This window comes from Lynx rufus, unplaced genomic scaffold, assembly GCF_022079265.1.
Source record: "Lynx rufus isolate CCGP_SWC_20201006 ecotype Redwood Valley unplaced genomic scaffold, mLynRuf1.p SCAF_5, whole genome shotgun sequence".
NCBI lineage: Eukaryota > Metazoa > Chordata > Mammalia > Carnivora > Felidae > Lynx > Lynx rufus.
Window position 1 is genome coordinate 28050523 of NW_025814867.1, and position 19522 is coordinate 28070044.

The following is a 19522-nucleotide window of genomic DNA, read 5'->3' on the forward strand; positions in this document are numbered from 1 at the left end:
AAAGCAATGTATGAACAAAGTGAGAATTTCAACAAAGAGATAGAAAATATTTACAAGTACCAAACAAAAATCATAAGGCAGAAAAGTACAATAATTGAACTGAAAAATTCAATACAGGGGTTCAACATTAGACACGATCAAGCAGAAGAAAGAATCAGTGAACTCAAAGACAGAGAAGTGGAAATCATTCAGTCAGAGAAGAAAAAAGACAAAAAAAAGAGTGAAGATAGTTTAAAGGACTTGTGGGACATAATCAAAAGGACCAATATACTCATTATAGGGATCCTAGAAGGAGGAGAGAGAGAGAAATGGGCAGAAAGCCTATTCAAATAAATAATGGCTGAAAACTTCCCTAATTTGGGCAAAGAAACAGACATCAGAATCCAGGAAGTGTAAAGAAAATACCAAATAATTTGAATCAAAAGACCACATGAAAACAGATCATAATCAGGTTGTCAAAAGTTAAAGACAAAGAGTCTTAAAAGCAGCAAGAGAAAAGCAACCAACTTGTTATGTACAAAGCAACCATTATAATATTATTGGGAGATTTTTCAGCAGAAATATTGTAGGACAAGAAGGAGTGGGATGATATATTCAAAGTGCTGAGAAGGAAAAAGCAAAACAAAACCAACTACCAACCTATAATACATTAACCAGCAACACTGTCTTTCAGAATTGAAAGAGAGTTAAAGAGTTTCCAAGACAAAATCTAAAAAAGTTAATCACCAGTAGTCTGACCTTCGAAGAAATTTTTTTTAATTTTATTTATTTTTGAGAGAGAGACAGAGCACAAGTGGGGGAGGGACAGAGAGAGAGGGAGGCACAGAATTTGAAGCAGGCTCCAGGCTCTGAGCTGTTAGTACAGAGCCTGAAGAAGGGCTCTGAGCTTTTAGCACAGAGCCTGACATGGGGCTTGAACTCACAAACCGTGAGATCATGACCTGGGCCGAAGTCAGACGCTTAACTGACTGAATCATCCAGGTGCCCCATGGCCTTAGAAGAAATATTAAAGGGAGTTCTTCAAGCTGAAATTAAAGGATACTAATTAGTAACTGGAAAACACATGAAAGCATAAAACTCAGAGGTAAAGGTAAATATATAGTTTATTTAATACTCTAATATGGTAATGATGGTGGGTAAATCACTGATAATTAGTATCAATGTTAAAAGGCAAAGTGTTGGGGCGCCTGGGTGGCTCAGTCGGTGAAACGTCCAACTTCAGCTCAGGTCATGATCTCACAGTCTGTGCGTTCGAGCCCCACGTTGGGCTCTGTGCTGACAGCTCAGAGCCTGGAGCCTGCTTCGAATTCTGTGTCTCCCTCTCTCTCTGCCCCTCTCCTGCTCACGCTCTGTCTGTCTCTGTCTCAAAAATAAATAAAAACATTTAAAAAAGGCAAAAGTGTTAAATAATTATAACTACAATAATTTGTCACTGGCTACATAACAGAAAAATATATAAACTGTGACATCAAAAACATAAAAGGGAGCGACTGTAAAAACATAAAGCTTTTATATGTATTTGAAGTTAAGCTCTCATCAGCTTAAATAGACTGTAAGTTTTTGTAAGCTTCAAGGTAACTAAAACACAAAAACCTATAGTAGATACACAAAATGTAAAGAGAAAGAAATCAAATCATACCACCATAGAAAATCATCAATCATCAAAGGAAGAAAGAAGAAGAAGAAGAAGAAGAAGAAGAAGAAGAAGAAGAAGAAGAAAGGAAACTAAAAAGCACCCAGAAAACAACAAAATGGCAATAGTAAGTCCATACCTATCAATAATTAATTTTTTTCATTTTTTAATGTTTATTTATTTTTAAGAGAGAGACAAAGCACAAACAGGGGAGGGGCAGAGACAGGGGGAGACACAGAATCTGAAGCAGGCTCCAGGCTCCGCGCTGTCAGCACAGAGCCTGATGTGGGGCTTGAACTCACGAACCATGAGATCATGACCTGAGCTGAAGTTGGATGCTCAACTGGCTGAGCCACCCAGTCACCCCAATAATTATTCTAAATGTAAATGGACTAAAATGCCCAATCAAAAGACACAAAGTGGTTGAATGTTAAAAAAAAAAAAAAAAAAAAAAAAAAACAAGACCAGACAAGACTTCAATAGATGAACATAGGGGAAGGAAAGGTAAAATAAGATAAAAACAGAGAGGGAGGCAAACCATAAGGGACTCTTGAATACAGAGAACGGAGGGTTGCTGTTGGGTGGGGGGATGGGCTAAACGGGTGATAGGCATTAACGAGAGCACTTTTCAGGATGAGCACTGGGTATCATATATAGAGATGAATCACTGGGTTCTACTCCTAAAGCCAAGACTACACTGTATGTTAACTAAGTTGAATTTAAATTAAAAAAAAAAAAAGACCAAACTATATGCTGCCTTCAAAAGACTCACTTCAGCTTTAACAACACATAAAGACTATAAGTGAAGGGATGGAAAAACATACTCCACACAAATACAAACCAAAAGAAAGCTAGGGCAGCTATACTTACATCAGACAAAGTAGATTTTTTTATATTTATTTATTTTTGGGACAGAGAGAGACAGAGCATGAACGGGGAAGGGGCCGAGAGAGAGGGAGACACAGAATCGGAAACAGGCTCCAGGCTCCGAGCCATCAGCCCAGAGCCCGACGCGGGGCTCGAACTCACAGACCGAGAGATCGTGACCTGGCTGAAGTCGGACGCTTAACTGACTGCGCCACCCAGGCGCCCCAGACAAAGTAGATTTTAAGCCAAAACTGTAATAAGAGACAAAGAAGGTCATTATATAATTACAAAGAGGTCAATTCACTAAGAAGATTTAATAATTCTAAACATGTATATACCCAACACCACAGCAATTATATATATAAAGAAAATATTAACAGATCTGAAAACAGAAAGAGACAGCAACACTCTAGTAGTGGTGAACTTCAATATCCTACTTTCACAATGCATAAATCATCCAGACAGAAAACCAATTAAAAAATGGACTTAAACTACATGATACATCAGATGGATCTAACAGACATTTATAGAACATTCCATCTAACAGCAGAATAATATATTCTTATGCATACATGAAACACTGTCAAGAATGGATCATATGTTAGGTCATAAGGCAGGCTTTAACAAAAGTAAGAAGATTGAAATCATATCAAGCATGTTTCTGGATCACAATGGTATGAAACTGGAAATCAATTACAAGAGGAAAACTTGAAAAATCACCAATACGTGAAAATTAAGCAACATGCTCCCGAACAAGCAATGGATCAAAAAAAGAAATCAAAAGGGAAATCAAAAAACATCTTGAGACAATGAAAATAAAAACACAATATACCAAAATTTATGGGATGCAACAAAAGCAGTTCTAAAATGGAAGTTTACAGCGATAAATGCCTACACTGAGGGGGGAAAAAAGAGATCACAAATAAACAACCTAACCTTATACCTCAGGGAACTAGAGAAAGAAGAGCAAACAAGCCTAAAGTTACTAGGAAGATGAATATTACAAAGATCACAGTGAAAATAAATCAAATAGAGATAAGACTCAAATATAATTAAAAATGAAAAAGAAGACATTACAACTGATAACACAGATATACTAAGGATCATAAGAAACTATTATGAACAATTATATGCCAATCAATTATATAACCTAAAAGAAATGGTAAGTTCCTGCAAACATACAACTTACTGAGACTGAATCATGAAAAATAGAGAATCGAAACAGATAACTTACTAGTAAGGAAACTGCATCAGTAATCACAAAGTCCCAACAAAGAAAAATCTAGGACCAGATGGCTTCACTGTTAAATTTTACCAAACATTTAAGGAAGAATTAAAACAAACTCTTCTCCAACTCTTCCAAAAAACTGAAGAGGGAACACTTCCAAATTCATTTTACACGGCCAACATTACACTAACACCAAAGCCAAACAAGAACACTACAAGAAAAAAAAAATTATGGGTCAATATCCCTGATACACATTGATGCAAAAATCCTCAACAAAATATCAACAAACTGTGATAAAAAGTACATTAAAAGGACCATACACCATGATCAAGTAAGATTTATTCCTGGGATGCAAGGATAGTTTAACATCTGCAAATCAAAAATGTGATATACTACATGAACAAAATTAAGGATAGAAATCATACGATCGTGTCAATAGATGCAGAAAGAGCATTTGACAAAATTCAACATTCTGTATGATAAAAACTCTCAACACATTTGATATAGAAGGAACATACTTCACCATAATAAAAGCCATATATGAAAAGCCCACAACTAGCATTATAAACAATGAAAAGCTGAAAGCTTTTCCCCTAAGATCAGAAACAAGATAAGGATGCCCACTCTCACCACTTCTATTCCAAATAGTACTGGAATGCTTAGCTAGAACAATCAGTCAAAAAGAAAAATAAAAAACATCCACATCAGAAAGGAACATGTAAAACTGTCTTTATGTGCTGATGACATGATCTTATATATAGAAAATCCTAAAGACTCCAGCAAAAAAACTTTAGAACTAAAAAACAAATTCAGAAGACATGAACAGATGCTTTTCCAAGGAAGACATCCAGATGACCAAAAGACACATGAAAAGATGCTCAATGTCACTCATCATCAGGGAAATACAAATCAAAACCACACTGAGATACCACCTCAGGCTGGTCAGAGTGGCTAAAATGAACAAATCAGGAGACTATAGATGCTGGCGAGGATGTAGAGAAATGGGAACCCTCTTGCATTGTTCGTGGGAATGCAAACTGGTGCAGCTGCTCTGGAAAACAATGTGGAGGTTCCTCAAAAAATTAAAAATAGATGACCCAGCAATAGCACTTCTAGGAATTTACCCAAGGGATACAGGAGTGCTGATGCATAGGGGCACATGTACCCCAAAGTTTATAGCAGCACTTTTAACAATAGCCAAATTATGGAAAGAGCCTAAATGTCCATCAACTGACGAATGGATAAAGAAATTGTGGTTTATGTATATAATGGAATATTAGTTGGCAGTGAGAAAGAATGAAATCTGGCCATTTGCAGGAACATGGATGGAACTGGAGGGTATTATGCTAAGTGAAATAAGTCAGGCAGAGAAAGATACCATATTTTGCACTCATATGTGGATCTTGAGAAACTTAACAGAAGACCATGGGGGAGGGGAAGGGGAAAAAAAAGTTACAGACAGGGAGGGAGGCAAACCATAAGAGACTCTTATGGACCGAGAACAAACTAAGGGTTGATGGGGGAGGGGTGGGGGAGAGCGGAAAGTGGGTGATGGGCATGGAGGAGGACACTTGTTAGGATGAGCACTGGGTGTTGTATGGAAACCAACTTGACAATAAATTATATTAAAAATAATTTAAAAAATAAAATCTAAAAATTACAAAAACAAAAATAAATAAATAAAAGCAAATTCAGTAAAATTGCAAGATACAAAATCAATATACAAAAATCAGTTGTGTTACTATATACTAAGAATGAGCTGTCAAACAAGAGAAATGAAGAAAATCTATCTACAATAGCATCAAAAAGAGTAAAACACTTGGGAATAAAGTTAACCAAGGAAGCAAAAGACCTGTATACTGAAAACTATAAGACACTAATGAAAGAAACTGAAGAAGACACAAATAAAAAGAAAAATATTAAGTGTTCACAGGATGGAAAAATTAATATTGTTAAAATGCCCATATGACTCAATGTACTCTACAGATTCAATGCAAGCCGTATCAAAATTCCAATGACATTTTTCACAAAAGTAGAAAAAACAATATTAAAATTAGCATGACCAGAAAAGATTGCATACAGTCAAATCAATCTTGAGAATGAAGAACAAAGCTGAAAGCATCACACTTCCTGATTTCAAACTATATAACAAAGCTATATAGTAATCAAAAAGCATGGTATTGGCAAAAAGACACATAAACCAATGGAACAGAATACAGAGCCCAGATATAAACTCATGCATTTATGGTCAACTAATTTTCAACAAAGGTGCCAAGAACACATAATTAGGAAAGGAGAGTCTCTTCAATAAATGGTGCTGGAAAAACAGGATATTCACATGGAAAAGAATAAAACTGGATGATTATCTTAAACCATACACAAAAATTGACTCAAAATGGATTATACACTTGAACTTAAGACCTAACACCATACATTTCTAGAAGAAAACATTTGGGTAAACTCCTTGACGTTGGCCTTAGCAATGATTTTTTTTGGAATTGACACTAACAGCAAAGGCAACAAGAGAAAAAAGAAACAAGTGGGACTACATCAAAGTAAAAAGCTTCCGCACAAGAAAAACCATCAACAAAATGAAAAGGCAACATATGGAATGGAAGAAAATATTTGCAAGCCACATCTACAATAAAGGGCTAATATCCAAAATATATAAAGAACTCATTCAATAGCAAAAACAACACAAATAATCAACTTAAAAATGCACAAAGGACCTGCCCAGTTTTCCAAAGAAGACATACAAATGCCCAACAGGTATGTGAAAAGGTGCTCAGTATCCCTAATAATCAGGGAAATGCCAATCAGAACTCAAGGCTAGGATGTCTACTATCAAACAGAGAAGCAGTAACAAATGCTGGTGAGGATGTGGAGAAAAGGGAACCCTTGTACATTGTTGGTGAGAATATAACCTATAAAGCCATCATGCGAAATGTGGAGCTTCCTCAAAATTAAAATAGAACGAACATATGATCCTACTTCTGGGTATATATCCAAAGAAAATGAAATCGCTATTTTAAAGAGATAGCTGTACTCCCATGTTACTGTAGAATCACTCACAATAGGAAAGGTGTGGAAACAACCTAAGAGTGTTGATGGATGAATGGATAAAGAAAAGGTAACATATAGGTAGATATCGGTATTTCACGTGCTTGCTTTGGCAGCACATACACTAGATATTGTTATTTCATTATATATATTATATATATATATTACATATATGTGGAATATATATATAATATATATACACATACACATTATATACATATATACGTAAATATATATGAACATATATATGTGGAATATTATCCAGCCTTTAAAAAGAAGGAAATCCTGCCACTTGCAACAATATGGATGAACCTGGAGGGTATTATGCTAAGTGAAGCAAGACAGATACAGAAAAATAAATATTGCACGATATCACTTATATGTGAAATCAGAGAGAGAGAGAGAGAGAAAGGGAGGAAGGGAGGACAGGGTAGAGCCTGCTTGGGATTTTCTCCCTGTCTCTCTGTCCCTCCCCCATTCACATGCATGCTCTCTCTCAAAATAAATAAACTTCAGTAAAAAAGAAAGAGGAAACAAATAATGAAAGGTAAGCATGCTACATAAATCTATAATATCAAGAAAATATTAGAATAAAAATGTTTTCTAAATATCAAACTCTAAGAAAAAAAAGGAAAATGTTACACTGTAAAAGTTTTTTAAAACTTCGTAAAGCATCATACAATAGGAGTATATGGATACTTAACAAGGACAACAAAAACATCTGAGCTCAAAAGAGAGATTTAATGGGCAAACTCAAGGGTCATCTCATTAAAGTCAGGAATATTCATGGATAGTTACCATAATGAGTACTGTTCAGCATATTATGAATTTCATACTACTACTAAAATATTATTAAATTGCCAAAACCAAAAGTAAAAGGTTGCCCAAATACTGTTGTCAAAGCCCTGAGGAAATGTGCACTCTCATACACCATTAACACAAGTTGGTACACAGTGGGAAATTTAGTAATGCTGTCGAAAATTATGAAAGCACATACCCTTTGGCCCAACCACTCCACTTCTCCACACATACACAGAGTTATTCATTATAGCATTAGTCGAAATAGCTAAATTGTATACAAATGGCTAGATTGTATACAATTTAAAGTTCAACAATAGAGAATTGGTTAAATAAGTTAACTGTCTAACCAAACAATGGAACACCATGCAGCTGCTAAAAGAAAAAAAAAAAAAAAGAATAAGACTGGCTATTTGTGTTGATATGGAATGATCTCCAGAATATACTATTAGAAAATAAAAAAATAAAGCTACAAACAGTATATAGAAAATATTGTCCTTTTTATAACAAGGGAGGAAAATAAGAAAACATACATGTGTCTATTTGCTTGTGTATTTATTTTCCATTTAAACTGGAAAATGTTTTAGAGACAATTAACAGTGTGTACATTTGGGGAGGGTTTGGGAGAGTAGGGTGGATAGGTAGAGTGGACTACATGTCTTGGTTAGTCTAGGATTATCCTGTATGGCCCAGACCATCCTGGTTTACACCTGTTGTTCCACTCTAACTATTAGCAATGCCTCCTTACACTCAAAATTGTTTCAATTTAGATGATTAATTATAGGTTACCATTAACTTGCACAGGCAGCCAATGATTGCAAACACTTACATAGCTCCTATGCTGTTTCAGGCACAGTTTTAAATACTTCATGTATATTTAATCGTCACAGCTCACTTTGTGCCACTGCCACTGTAGCCAGTGTCTCATTCTTATCTTGGTTTCATGCTGGCCGGATTGGGCCAGTCAGTAATGAAAATAACAGTAACAGTCTTTCATAGAGCACTTAAAGTACCCTGAGTACTTTATATGCATTCTCTCATCATCTAATCTGGTTAATGGCCCTTCCAGGCAGGTAATAACACTATTCTCATTACACATGTGATGAAACTTGAGCCCACAAAGAGTTGACGTAACTTGCCCAAAGTTACACAGTCAGGTAATAACATAGCTAGTTAGAGCTTGCACGGAGTTTGGTCTGTCTCCAAAACTGTGTGTGTGTGTGTGTGTGTGTGTGTACACACTTGTGTGTATGTGTTCAAACTTCATCCCCGAAGCTCAATATAAATAAGTAATAATATTTTTTGGAGTTGAAAAGCTTAATTCCTCATAATTTTATCATGAAATTAAGGTATAATGATGGTTTACAGATAAAAGGGAAACAGGTTAAGTTTATGCTCTTGATGAAACTTTGTTTTCAACAATGCTCCTCTATAATGTATGAATATTCTTGATACATAATGGCTCTCAACAGGTATCCACACTGAACACTAAACTTCATATATAGTATGATCCTAATTACATAACTCACACAAACAGGAAAAAAAATAAAAAACAAGAAATTCACCAAAAAATAACATTGGCTCTCTGAGTTGCAAAATTATGAGAAATTTTGTTTTCATCTTTATATTTTTCAGTATTATGGTCTTTATATTGAGCATTTTTATCGTCTATATTTTGAAAAGCATAAATAATCTACTTATAAAGGAAAATATATAGGCTCTAATAGAGACTTCTAATTATGTGGCTTATAGTTGAAGATAAATAAAACAAAAATGATTATATCAAAATTGATGAAGTGCACATTTTCCCAATATACAGTGGGAAACATCTCTCAGAACTCCCATCGAGAGTTGAATAAAGCCAAGGTTTCATTCTCTAATGAGATCACTCTATTTGGTCAGCTCTGGGGTGAGGAAAAACGAGTAACTATTGATCCGAGAAAAGGGGGTTGGCAAATTCTAGACATGCCAGGTTTTGTGAACAGGAACAAATGTTTACAAGGAGACACGAGGACATCAATGCCTTTCTCCCTCATATCTAAGCTTCTCAGAAGACTGACTGAGAGAATCATGCCAAATTTTCCCGAATATTCTGAATAACACATCAATCTAATTTGTCTTTGGAGATGGCGTTAAAACTAGAGATGCTGTCAGAGACACCAAGCAGGGGGAAGAGACTTAATAAAACATAAAGTAAGAGAGGAGAAAATTAAGATTTATGGAAGACCTAAGATGTTTCAAGGCACGATTAGGTAGTTTTAAAATTAATGATTTCCTTTTAATCTTTGTAACACCTAGTGAGTGGTATGCTGGAGCTGGCTTGCACTGGCTCCAAGAACCAACTGTTAAATTTTCAAGATTTTGCAAGCTGATAGTTGAACATAGCCATTATTAAAAATTAAATTGTATAAACTTTATATTTAAAACAAAGGTAATGAATATGCAAAACTCATCACTTCCTAATTATTTTACTAGAGTCTATACTCTTAAGGTTATTTACATCTACTACATATGTAGAAAGGGAGGAGATACTACATAATGTTGTTTTGATGTTACCATGGTAGCTTGAAATCAGCCAAGGTGGAAATATTTACGCCACAGAAATGAGGAAACACGGCAAATCAGAGTTCTTCTTCCCCTTTTCTTTCTTCTTTTTGAAGGCTATTTGTTAATCATTTACCAGCACACCACTAGTCACACCTCTATAAAATAGACTTTATTATCCTCAACTACGTATGAGAAAACCAAGGCCCAAAAAGAGGTTATTTTTGAAAAAAAATCATACAGTATATCTGATGCTATTTACTGTTCTTTTACGGAAAAATACCACAGAGATGATTTGACAAAAGGTTAAAGAAATTTAAAACTTCCGGTTTAGAAGATACATATTTTAAATACCAAGATCAGGCCTACCACTTTCTTTGAGTCCCTTGATCATCTTGGTCACAAATGAGATGCTCAATAAAAAAATTGCCTCCGTTGGTTTACAAAAGTGTTGTTTATTCTTAACATGTATAAGTGTCACAATAATATCTTGTTTGACACAAAAACACGTTTACTTTCTTACTAAAACCTAATATAAATAAAATTGGGTTTTAATAAGCTTTAAAAGACTGCTTAAGCTCCCTAATGTTACTAAAATGTTTATTACATTAAGCATTGCTTTATTTTTACCAAACAATTCACTATGACCTGGAAATCTTTTGATACCTTTTAAAATTTGTTATTGCAATAAAGTGGACCAGTATAGCTTTAAAAAATTGAAAAACACTTAGAAAACATGAGGTAATTCCAAATAGTTAACAAAAATTCTACTTTAAAATTTTCCAGTGTTCATGGGCCATTAGCAAGTGGATAAGAAAGTAGTCAATCCATTGAACATATGAAGTATGTACTGAAAGTAATACTTATTTATAAGACACTTCCTGCTTTCTCGTTCCCAAGATACATCATCTATAAAATATATATATATTAAAAGCATATTTTCTAATTATAAAAGTAAAATGTGACAACTGTGAAAAATCTGGAAAGCTTTAATAATAAAAAAAAATCAAATATAATCTTGCCACCCAAGGTTCATCACTGTTAATATTTTGGCAGGGTTCTTGCCAATTTGTGTGTGTGTGTACAATTTGTATGTGTATGTGCATGTGCACACCATCATTTTATTTTGGTGAGTTAAAAAGTAAGGACTAGAATCTTATCCCAATTCCTTCAATCTGGAGCTCCATGACCTTAGACGACTATCAACTTTCACCTCAACCTGTTGAATCTTCCCAAACTGGAAACCAATCTCTAATGCCAGAAACTTCTTCCATTGTTTTTCCGGCTAAAGGACTCAATTTGAGTAAATGTGGTAAGGGAATGCTTCCACTCTTCTGATGCCTAGGTATTACCATTCACAGAAGCTAGCTTAAAAGAAACACATTGGTTGTCTCACCTGGTAAAATGATCTCTAAGATTTCTTTCTGCCAACCTAAGTAGACAATGCAAAAACAGAGTTCAGAGTGCAGGTTCTGGAGTCCAAAAAGGCTGAGTCACCATTTGAATTCTGCCATCACCCAGTTGTGTACCTTTGAACAAATTACTTCATCTCTCTGGGCTTTCATGTCCACAGCTGTAAGTGGTAATTCTAGGTCCACAATCCCTTATCTGAAACCCTTGGGGTCACATGTGTTATGGAAATCAAGAAGCTTTGGAATTTACAAAGGTGATAAAGTGGATATAAAGCATAATTTGTAACACCCGTAGAGGGCATTACAACATCTATTTATTGTATATTTGGTAATATTCCCAGAAGGATCTTGGGTAGCACTCTGTAATCAAACACATCCATATTCCTGCAGCAGACCTTGTGGCCATTTACATGAGGTAACAGAAAACCTATAAGTAGCCTCTTGTGTTTCAGGTCAGACTTTTCCAAGTGAGTTCAAAATTCTAGTCAAGTTTTACCGCAAATGAGTTGGGAAAAACTTTTCTGGGGGACACTTTCAAAATTTTAGAATCATGGATAAGGATTTGTAGCCCTTTAATATCTCATAGGGTTATCATAAATATAAAGAGACCTTACCTATCACAGGGCCTGGTACAGATGCAAAGACTCAAAAACGTTACTATGCAACAACAACTTACCATTGCTATTACTGTTATTATCTCTTATTCAAAATCTCTGTCCTGTCTGCCCCCTTCTCTTCATTGCCACACTTGTTGGCATTAATCTGATCATCACCTTTTCCCACCTGGAATCCTCTTTCAGCTACTGACTCTATCCTCCCCCCTCCAGTCTTTTCTAGTGTACTCATCTTCCCCTGGAAGCACAGAATTTTCTAATGTGACCACACATCTCCTCTCCTCACTAGCTTCATTGGCTTCTTGTCACTGACTCCAATAAGCCTAAGTCATTTAGTGTGATCTACCATATCAGTTCTTGCTCTGGTTCCTGCTTCATCTTTTGCGACATCCCTTTCTCATATTTCACACTCTAGCAATACCTCTTTAAATCCCTTCAAACACACCAAGCCTTTGCAGAAACTTTTCTTTCTGCCTATGATGCTAATCTCTATTAGCCCCTCAATGAATCCATAGTTACTTCTGATGTCCCTTTTGGGCAGCACCTCCTCCTGGCAGCCTTTCCTGATGCATCCAGATACCCCATGACACACGCCCCAAATCATTATCCTCTCTGTTGTTACTCTACTACATTTCTAACTCAATTCTACCACCATATGTGATTATTACATGCGATTGGAGCTTGTTTGCTCCGATGTGTCCCTCTTTGAAGACAGGGACTGTCTCTCAACTCCAAATTTCTAGCACCTGGCCATGGTCAGCATTAAAAAAGTTTACAAAACTGAATCCCTGGACTAACGCTGTGTTATAAGGTTAACCAGGCACCAAATGTTTATCTCCTAAACATAACAAAGCTGAACCTATTTCTCTCTTTTGGCCAGAAAACAATCTGTGCGGGGAAAGCCCAAAGGAGTCCTTTTGGTGTCATCTCTTCTGCAGTGGAAGCTGACAAATGACTTCACGATACAGGCAATATGAGGGAGGAAGGGATGGGCTCCCAGGTTCTTGAGGAACATCCAGAAAAGCATACAAAGTAAGACAAATGGCTGTGAAACCACAGGGGGTTCTGTGTGTCTTCTCTGACCACAGGTTGCTCCTGGCTATCAGGATTGTCAATATTTCACTTTAAACAACGTGATAGCAGCAGGGGAAATAAGCAGAGCTCAACTCACCCTCAACTGTCTACCTCCCATGACTCAAAGCCCCAGACGAGGAGCAGCTGCTATCCATCTGCCTCTCTAAAGAGGACATGGGAGAAAGGAAGCCATTTCCAGGGTGGCAGTGACAACTTGGTGGGGTTGTGTGATGGAAGTGGTAAGATTTAAATGAAACCAATTTACATCTTATGTTCTTTCCTCCTAAGATAGTGTTTACCAAAGATGAATATTTAAGTGCAGGAAATGTTATCATCCTTCCAAAAACTCCAAATGCCAACATGCATCTAGCGACAAGAGAAGAAGCTGTTTGGCACTTCTCTGTGATGTGCCAATGGAAAGTAAGACATGAGGAAATTAAGTAAAAGCTACATATGTGCAACCCCAGGCCTGGCAGATACTTCTACACAGACAGCTTTATACAATACAGAGAGAATTCATGCAGTCCTCAGTTCCAGATTGGGAATAAAATCTTAGATAAAAGTGTGCTTGAAAGGAATACATATAGGATATGAGGTCAGGTTGGGTTATAATCTCCTGTTACTTACTATGTAGCCTTCAGGAAGGTAAGTTTCTCTCTCTGAGCCAAAATTTGTTCATATGCATAATGGGCAAAAGAATAATGGTCTATTGTTTATTCATGCTAGGTATACTTCTATTACCTTATTTAGTCCTCCTAAAACCTGGTGATGAAAATGACATTAGCTCCATTTTGCAGATGAGGGTTCAGAGAGATTACGGGACCTGTCCATCAGACTGTGATGATCATGGAGGTGTACTGACCAGACTGTCCTTCAAGAGAAACTTCTGCAAAAGAGTAGTTGGCAGACATCTTCCAGCTGCCATGCCTTTGAATCCACGGCAGCATTCATCACCGAGATCATGCTCTTCTAGTGTTCCTCCCAGCCAATGATGGAAGATGGTTCAGGTATTAGAAATGAGCTATTCCAGACCAAAGCAGAATGCCTCTGATAAATAATCTTTGCTCTGGGGATCTTCATAGCCTGGTTGAGACTACACTGAAGTCTGAGGTTCTACACAATCTTTCTACACAATCCTCTGCCTTCTTGCCTTCCTTCCACAGGTATCAGACTTCTTCTCTTCTTCCTTTATTCTTTTCAGTTATTTATCCAAAATAAATCTCTTGCACATCTAATTCCATTTTCACATTTGCCTTTTGCAGGACCCAAAGTGACACACACATAGTGAATATGGACCACTGAGGTCCTAAGAAAGCTTAATGAGGACAGAAATGGGATAATGAAATAAAGCTTATGAGAGTTCCCAAGACACTGCTGGCATGACCAACAGTTCACAACCTTTGGTAAATATCTGAACCACTTGTGCTTACTTCTCAAAATGGACATAGTCAAAACCCATCTCAGACCAACTAGAAGTTCTGGTGGTTGGTCATAAAATTATTTAAGTAATTTATTGGAGTGAAATTCACATTACATAAAATTAACCATGTTATTTATTTATTTCACATTACATACAATTAACCATTTTATTTATTTATTGTTATTATTTTATTTATTATTTTTGGATCAAACTCCTCCTTTTTTAAAGCTCCTTTTATTTTTTTAATCTTATTTTTTATTTTTTAAAATTTACATCCAAATTAGTTAGCATATAGTGCAACAATGATTTCAGGAGTAGAGTCCTTAGTGCTCCTTACCCATTTAGCCCATTCCCCTTCCCACAGCCCCTCCTGTAACCCTCAGTTTGTTCTCCATATTTATGAGTCTCTTCTGTTTTGTCCTCCTCCCTGTTTTTAAATTATTTTTGTTTCCCCTCCCTTATGTTCATCTGTTTTATCTCTTAAAGCCCTCATATGAATGAAGTCATATGATTTTTGTCTTTCTCTGATTGACTCATTTCAGTTAGCATAATACCCTCCAGTTCCATCCACGTAGTTGCAAATGGCAAGATTTCGTTCTTTTTTGATTGCCGAGTAATACTCCAGTGTGTGTGTGTGTGTGTGTGTGTGTGTGTGTGTGTGTGTACACACCACATCTTCTTTACCCATTCATCCATGGATGGATATTTGGGCTCCTTCCATACTTTGGCTATTGTTGATTGTGCTGCTATAAACATTGGGGTGCATGTATCCCTTCGAAACAGCACACCTGTATCCTGTGTATAAATGCCTAGTAGTGCAATTGCTGGGTCATAGGATAGTTCTATTTTTAGTTTTTTGAGGAACCTCCATACTGTTTTCCAGAGTGGCTGCACCAGCTTACATTCCCACCAGCAATGCAAAAGGGATCCTCTTTCTCCGCATTCTCGCCAACATCTGTTGCTGCCTGAGTTGTTAATGTTAGCCATTCTGGCATGTGTAAGGTGGTATCTCATTGTGGTTTTGATTTGTATTTCCCTGATAAAGCATGATGTGGAGCATTTTTTCAGGTGTCGGTTGGCCATCTGGATGTCTTCTTTGGAGAAGTATCTATTCATGTCTTTTGCCCGTCTTCACTGGATTGTGTTTTGGGAGTTTGGTTTGGTAAGTTCTTTGTAGATTTTGGATACTAACCCTTTATCTGATATGTCGTTTGCAAATATCTTCTCCCATTCTGTCAGCTGTCTTTTAGTTTTGCTGTTTGTCTCCTTCACTGTGCAGAAGCTTTATATTTTGATGAGGTTCCAGTAGTTCATTTTTGCTTTTGTTTCCCTTGCCTCTGGAGACGTGTTGAGTAAGAAGTTGCTGCGGGTAAGATCAAAGAGGTTTTTGCCTGCTTTCTCCTCAAGGATTGTGATGGCTTCCTGTCTTACATTTAGGTCTTTAATCCATTTTGAGTTTATTTTTGTATATGGTGTAAGAAAGGGGTCCAGGTTCATTCTTCTGCATGTCGCTGTCCAGTTTTCCCAGCACCACTTGCTGAAATGACTGTCTTTATTCCATTGGATATTCTTTCCTGCTTTGTCAAAGATTAGTTGGCCATACATTTGTGGGTCCATTTCTGGGTTCTCTATTCTGTTCCATTGATCTGAGTGTCTGTTTTTGTGCCAGTACCAAACTGTCTTGATGATTACAGCTTTGTAATACAACTGGAAGTCCGAGATTGTGATGCATCTTGATTTGGTTTTCTTTTTCAAGATTGCTTTGGCTATTCGGGATCTTTTCTGCTTCCATACAAATTTTAGGACTGTTTGTTCCAGCTCTGTGAAGAATGCTAGTGTTATTTTGATAGGGATTGCATTGCATATGTAGATTGCTTTCGGTAGTATCAACATTTTAACAATATATGTTCTTCCTGTCCAGGAGTATGGAATCTTTTTCCATTTTTTTTGTGTCTTCTTCAATTTCTTTCATAAGCTTTCTATAGTTTTCAGTGTATAGATTTTTCACCTCTTTGGTTAGATTTATTCCTAGGTATTTTATGGTTTTTGGTGCAACTATAAATGGGATCGATTCCTTGATTTCTCTTTCTGTCGCTTCATTGTTGGTGTATAGGAATGCAACCGATTTCTGTGCGTTGATTTTATATCCTGCAACTTTGCTGAATTCATGAATCAATTCTAGCAGTTTTTTGGTGGAAACTTTTGGGTTTTCCCTATAGAGTATCAGGCCATCTGCGAAGAGTGAAAGTATGACCTCCTCCTGGCCTATTTGGATGTCTTTTATTTCTTTGTGTTGTCTGATTCCAGAGGCGAAGACTTCCAATACTACATTGAATAACAGTAGCGAGAGTGGACATCCCTGTCTCATTCCTGACCTTAGGGGGAAAGCTCTCACTTTCTCCCCATTGAGGATGATATTAGCGTTGGGTCATTCATATATGGCTTTCATGATCGCAAGGTATGCTCCTTCTATCCCTACTTTCTTGAGGGTTTTTTATCAAAAAAGGATGCTATATTTTGTCAAATGCTTTCTCTGCATCTATTAAGAGGATCATATGGTTTTTGTCCTTTCTATTATTGGTGTGATGAATCACATTAATTATTTTGCAGATATTGAACCAGCCCTGCATCCCAGGTATAAATCCCACTTGGTCGTGGTGAAGGATTTTTTTAATGTATTGTTGGATCGAGTTGGCTAATATCTTGTTGAGGATTTTTGCATCCGTGTTCATCAGGGAAATTGGTCTTTTTAGTGGGGTCTCTGTCTGGTTTTGGAATCAAGGTAATGTTGGCTTCGTAGAAAGAGTTTGGAAGTTTTCCTTCCATTTTATTTTTTGGAACACCTTCAAGCGAATAGGTGTTAACTCTTCCCTGAATGTTTGGTGGAATTCCCCTGGAAAGCCATCTGGCCCTGGACTCTTGGTTTTTGGCAGATTTTTTATTACTAATTCGATTTCCTACCTGGCTATGGGTCTGTTCAAATTTTCTATTTCTTCCTGTTTCAGTTTTGGTAGTGTATATGTTTCTAGGAATTTGTCCATTTCTTCCAGATTGCCCATTTTATTGGCATATAATTGCTCATAATATTCTCTTATTATGTATACACACACACACACACACACACACACACACACACACACACACACACACAAATACCAAAAGCAACAAAGATTAGAAAGGACCAGAGAACACCACCAGAAACTCCAACTCTACAAGCATCATAATGGCAATAAATTCATATCTTTTAGTACTCATTCTAAACATCAATGGACTCAATGCTCCAATCAAAACACGAAGGGTAACAGAATGGATAAGAAAACAAGATCCATCTAGATGCTGTTTACAAGAGACCCACTTTACACATAAAGACACCTTCAGGTTGAAAATAAGGGGATGGAGAACCACCTATCAAGCTAATGGTCAACAAAAGAAAGCCAGAGTAGTCATATTTATGTCAGACAATCTAGACTTTAAAATAAAGACTGTATCAAGAGATGCAGAAGGGCATTTTATCATAATCAAGGGGTCTATCCACCAAGAAGACCTAACAATTGTAAACATTTATGCACCAAATGTGATAGCACCCAAATACATAAATCAATTAATCACAAACATACAGAAACACATCGATAGTAATACCATAATAGTAGGAGACTTCAACACCCCACTCACAGCAACTGACAGATCATCTAATCAATAAATCCACAAGGAAACGATGGCTTGGAATGACACACTGGACCAGATGGACTTAACAGATATATTCAGAACATTTCATCCTAAAGCAGAATATACATTCTTCTCCAGTGCACATAGAATGTTCTCCAGAATATACCATATAGTGGGACACAAATCAGCCCTAAGTAAGTACAAAGAGATCGAGATCATACTGTGCATATTTTCAGACCACAATGCTATGAAACTCGAAATCAACCACAAGAAAAAATTTGGAAAGGTAACAAATACTTGGAGACTGAAGAACATCCTACTAAAGAATGAGTGGGCTAATCAAGAAGTTAAAGAGGAAATTAAAAAGTATATGGGAGTCAATGAAAATGATAACACCACAACCCAAAACCTCTGGGATGCAGCAAAGGCGGCCATAAGATGAAAGTACATAGCAATCCAGGCCTTCCTAAAGAAGGAAGAAAGATCTCAGATACACAACTTAACCTTACACCTTAAGGAGCTGTAAAAAGAACAGCAAATAAAATCCAAAACCAGCAGAAGACAGGCAATAATAAAGATTAGAGCAGAAATTAATGTTATCGAAACCAACAAAACAGTAGAACAGATCAATGAAACCAGAAGCTGGTTCTTTGAAAGAATTAACAAAATTCATAAACCACTAGCCAGTTTGATCAAAAAGAAAAAGGACAGGACCCAAATAAATAAAATCAAGAATGAAAGAGGAGAGATCACAACCAACACAGCAGAAATAAAATTAACCATTTTAAAGAGAATAAGTCAGTGTCATTTAGTATCTTCACACTATTTACCTCTGTCTAGTTTCCAAGCATTTCTATCACTTATGGGTAAAACCCTTTAAGGGCTGCATTTTCTCCCTATCCTTCACTCCTCCAATCCCTGGCAACCACCAACCTGCACTTTGCCTCTATGAAGTTCTCAATTCTAAATATTTCATATTAATGGAATCACACAGTATTTGTCATTTTGTGTCTGGCTTCTTGTACACAAGAAGTGTTTTGGAGGTACACACATAGTGTTTTGGAGGTTTATCTACTTTGTAGCATGTATCAATACTTCCTTCCTTTTTGCGACTGAATAATACTCCATTCCATTCCAAAATTCATTATCTACTCATCTATTTACAGACATTTGGGTTTTTTCTGCCATATGGCTACTGTAAATAGT

At 36.5% G+C, this 19522-nt stretch overlaps 1 protein-coding gene across 1 annotated transcript in view; it reads right to left on the reverse strand.

Moving 5' to 3' along the window:
* Positions 1-19522, reverse strand: part of CPNE4 (copine 4) — a 493405-nt gene that overhangs the window by 394091 nt on the left and 79792 nt on the right. The gene's annotated exons all lie outside the window — the stretch shown is intronic.